Below are 5,274 nucleotides of genomic sequence, written 5' to 3'. Positions count from 1 at the left end.
GTCACTCATTCTTAGATTGATTTTACTGATTTAAAAGAGATTTGAAATGCAGATTTATGATGTATTCAATATTTCAGATTTCACTAAGATTGCTTGATGAGAGAATAAGAAAAGAATCTTGATATTTGGATTAAGTGTAATGGCTCATGATATCCAGATTGGCATGTTTTACCATTCATTGTGTATGATTTTAGATTTTACATTTCTTTCAATCTTTATGAGCCATTTACAAATGTCCTGCACGATTTGGAAAGAAAACTTATGACATGATTGTTATATATATATATATATATATATATATGTTTATTTCATGCACCCCCATCTATTTGGTACATATTCCATGGTACTGACCCACATGTTTGCATGTGGGCTACGTTTTCGCTATAATGTAGGTTCATGTGCTCATTCCCAGGTTTGACCATGATTATTCGAGCACGTTAATCTACATCCTCTATAGTGGTGAGTCCTCATGGTCTGAGGACTAGTTATTCAGATTTCCTCATTTACTTTAAGTCATTCAGTTTATTTCCTGAGTTCGGATCAGTTGGGGTTTGTCCCAATGGCTCATGGATATACAGTTTAGTAGAGGCTTGTCAGACTAGATGGATAGATTGATCAGATTTGTCAGAGATGTCGTATTTTGTTACTTTTCGTATTTCATTCGTATTGCAGTATGATATTATGGAGGATGTTTAGATATTTTGATTATGATGCCTTTGATTATAAGTGTTGAATGGTAGAAAAATGGCTAAAAGGGTTAGCTTGGGGCTTCTTGTAGCCTTAAGCACCGTGTGATGCCTCGGGGCCTATTTTTGGGGTGTCACAAACTTGGTATTAGAGCCTAAGGTTATTGGAGTCCTAGGGAATCTGACAAGCCATGTTAAGTAGAGTCTTGATCATCGGTGTGCAGCGCATCACATCTATGAGCAAGAGTCTACAAAATATTTTAGAAATAAAAGAGGTCATTTTATTATTTAAGAATTCTATCGTTCTTACAGTTGTTACCTTTCAGCTATTAATTCGTGCTCTCTTCTTTCAGAATATACCTCATCGTCGAGCTAGAAGAAATAACACAGGTCAGCAACCTCAGCCTGCTGATCCTGTAAATGAGAATGTATCCCACGCTAAGTTTAGGGCAGCCTTTTAGGCGCTTGCATAAGTTGTTATCTCCATTGTTCAGGCCAACCAGGCCCCGGCTCCACAACAACAGGGAGGTAACTTAGCTGCTGCAAGAATCCGTGACTTTATGCGGATGAATCCTTTAAAGTTTTATGAGTCCAAGGTAGGTGAGGATCGATAGTTGTATATGGAGGAGATAAGGAAGATCACACAGGTAATGCACATGTCTGAGGAGGAGAGTGTTGAGTTAGCATCCTACAGATTGAAAGTCCTTGCGTATGACTGGGTGGTTGCATGGAGAAAGGGTAAAGTAGAGGGTGCTGCTCTTATGACTTGGCAGGCATTCCAGGATGTATTCCTGGATAAATTCTTTTCACTAGAGTTGAGAGAGGAGAAATTAGGGGAGTTCATGAACTTACGGCAAGGCTCCATGACTGTTAAGGAGTATTGCTTGAAGTTCAATCAGTTAGCAAAATATGCCCCAAATCAGATAGCCAACAATCGAGCCAGTATGGGTAAGTTCTTGACAAGGGTGTCAAGCTATGTGGTTAAGGAGTGTAGATCAGCTATGCTTAATAGTGAGATGAATCTTTCCAGACTGATGACCTATGCCCAACAGATCAAATCAGATAAGATAAAAGAAAGGGATAGAGTAAGGGGGAATAAAAGAGCCAGATCCGAGCAACCTACTTATGGTCAGAATAAATCACAAGAAGGGAATCACCCTCAGTTTCTGAGCCACTCATTTATGCCAGAACCATCGTCAGCTAGTGCTCTAGCATTTATAGGTAGGCAACAACAGGGAAACAGGTCTTCTATGTCAGATTCTAAGAATACTGTGAGTAACCGACCTAATCATCCACCATGCACCAGGTGTGGTAGGGATCATGGGGGTATGTATTTATGGGGTTAGAAGGGCTGCTATAGATATGGCCAGGAGGGCCACGGTTTTAGAGATTATCCTCATACCAAACAGGGGAACCGTGATGTTCGCCCTAGGCTCAGACTGCTAGTGCTCCAGGTCTGACTCATGGTGCTTCTTCCAGCACTGCTGGCGGTCAGTGCCAGTATAGATTCTATGCTTTTCCTTCCCATCAGGAGCAGGAAGACTTCCCCGATGTTGTTACTGGTATGCTTTATGTGTTTCAATTTGATGTTTATGTGTTGTTGGACCCTGGGTCCAATTTTTCATATGTGACACCTCTGGTTGCTGTAAATTTTAAAGTGAGTCCCGAGATTGTCTCTGAGGCCATCCTAGTTTCAAAAGTGTACAAAAAGTGTCCTGTTTTTATTATTCACAAAGTTATATTTGCTGATCTGATAGAGTTAGACATGGTAGATTTTGATATTATTCTGGGTGTGGACTGTCTTCACTCTTGTTATGCATCCATAGACTGTCGTTCTCGTGTAGTTAAGTTTCAGTTCCCTGGTGAGTCTGTTATCGAATGGTCTGTAATTCCGCATCTCCCAAGAGTCATTTTATCTCATATCTCAAGTCTAGAAAGCTTATTTCCAAAGGGTGCATTTATCGCCTAGTCAGAGTTAAAGACACTAAGTCTGAGACTCCAACTCTCTAGTCAGTTGACGTTGTTAATAAGTTTCCTGATGTCTTTACGGAAGATCTTCTAGGGGTACCTCATGATAGAGAGATAGAATTCGAGATTGATCTTCTTCCCGATACTCAACGCATTTCCATTCCTCCATATCGTATGGCACCCGCAGAACTTAAGGAGTTGAAAGAGCAACTCAAAGATCTCTTAGATAAAGGTTTTATAAGACCAAGTGTGTCTTCTTGGGGTGCACCTGTCCTATTCATGTGAAAGAAAGATGGCTCTTTGCGCATGTGCATTGACTATCTCTTTCTTAACAAAGTTACTATAAAAAACAAGTATCCTCTTCCAAGAATAGATGATTTGTTTGATCAATTGCAAGGTGAAAGTTACTTCTCAAAGATAGACCTTCACTCTGGCTATCATCAACTCAGAGTTAGGGAATGTGATATCCCAAAGACAGCCTTTCGAATATGTTATGGTCATTTTGAGTTTCTTGTTATGTCCTTCGGGCTAACTAATGCCCCAGCAGCTTTCATGGACCTCATGAATCGAGTGTTCAGGCCATATCTTGATATGTTTGTCATAGTGTTTATAGACGACATTCTGGTATACTCCCGTAGTGAGAATGAATATGCAGATCATCTCCGTATCGTCTAACACGCAGATCATCTCTGTATCGTCTTGCAAACCCTTAGAGATCATTACTTGTTCACCAAATTTAGCAAGTGTGAATTTTGGCTAAGGTCAGTTGCTTTTCTGGGTCATATTATTTCTTCTGAAGGTGTTAGAGTTGATCCCCAGAAAACAGAAGCTGTTAGAAATTGGCCTAGACCTGTGTCACTATTCGACATTAGAAGTCTCTTAGGTCTAGCTATCTATTATCACCGTTTTGTTGAAGGTTTCTCCTCTATAGCATCTCCTATGACCCGATTGACCCCAAAAAAAGTAAAGTTCTTGTGGTTCGATTCTTGTGAGAATAGTTTTCGGGAGTTGAAGACTCGACTCACTACAGCCCCTATTTTGACTTTGCCTGATGGCGTTGAGGGTTTTGTGGTATATTGTGATGCTTTTAGAGTTGGTTTGGATTGTGTACTGATGCAGAGAGGTAAGGTTATAGCCTATGCCTCTAGATAACTGAAACCCTATGAGAAGAATTACCCCACCCATGATCTTGAGTTAGCTGCTGTTGTGTTTACTTTAAAAATTTGGAGACACTACTTGTATGGTGTTCATGTTAATGTTTTCACTGATCATAAGAGTCTGCAGTATGTTTTTACCCAGAGAGAGTTGAATCTTAGGCAGAAAAGGTGGTTAGAGTTATTGAAAGACTATGATATGAGTGTGTTGTATCACCCAGGAAAGACCAATGTAGTGACGGATGCCCTTAGCAGGATGTCTATGGGTAGTGTTTCGCATATTGGAGAGGTTAAGAAGGATTTGGCTCGTGATGTGCATCGGTTGGCTAGGTTGGGAGTTTTGTTGCTTGACTCCACTGAAAGGAGTATGTTAGTACAGAGTAGCTCCGAATCCTCCTTGGTTTCAGAAGTAAAGAAGAAGCAAAACTTAAATGCTAGTTTGGTCAGACTGAAAGAATCAGTCAAGGACCAAAAGGTGGAGGTTTTCTCCTAAGGGGGGGATGGTGTGTTAAGATTGCAGGATAGATTATGTGTTCTGGATATCGAGGATCTGAGACAGAGAATTATGGCTGACGCGCACGGTGCGGGATATTCTATTCATCCTGGTGCCACCAAGATGTACCGCGACTTGCAAAAAATTTATTAGTGGAGTATCATGAAGAAGGATATAGCAGCATTTGTGGCTAAGTGTGCGACGTGCCAACAGGTTAAGGAAGAACACCAAAGACCTGGTGGCATGATGTAGAAGTTTGGTATTCCCACTTGGAAGTGGGAAGAGATAAACATGGATTTTGTAACTGGTTTACCTCCTTCCCGACGCCATCATGATTCCATTCGGGTTGTTGTGGATAGATTGACTAAGTCTGCGCACTTCTTGTCTATGCATATTTCTTATACTGCTGAGGATTATGCTAGATTGTACATCTGGTAATTAGTCAGATTGCATGGAGTTCCATTGTCCATCATTTTAGATAGGGGTACTCAGTTTACTTCGCAGTTTTAGAGAGCTTTTCAGAAGGGACTTAGTACCCAAGTGCCTTTGAGTTCTACTTTCCATCCGCAGATAGATGGTCAGGCTAAGAGGACCATCTAGACCTTAGAGAATATGTTGAGAGCGTGTGCTCTTGGCTTTACGAGGAGTTGGGATGAGCATTTACTGTTGATAGAGTTTGCTTACAATAATAGTTTTCACTCTAGCATTGGCATGGCTCCATTTGAGGCTTTATATGGGAGGAAATGTAGGTCATCCATAGGTTGGTTTGAAGTGGGTGAAGCGGCCGTGAGTGGTCCTGATTCAGTCTTTGAAGCTATGAAAAAAGTCAAAGTTATTAGAGAAAGATTAAAAATCGCACAGAGTCGTAAGAAGTCGTATACTGATGTGAGAAGAAGAGACCTTGAATTTAAAGTTGGTGACTTGGTGTATTTGAAGATTTCACCCATAAAGGGAGTGAAGAGATTCGGAAAGA

The sequence above is a fragment of the Capsicum annuum genome, chromosome 8 (assembly GCF_002878395.1).
Source record: "Capsicum annuum cultivar UCD-10X-F1 chromosome 8, UCD10Xv1.1, whole genome shotgun sequence".
Classification (NCBI taxonomy): Eukaryota; Viridiplantae; Streptophyta; class Magnoliopsida; order Solanales; family Solanaceae; genus Capsicum; species Capsicum annuum.
This window is presented reverse-complemented; position numbering follows the sequence as displayed.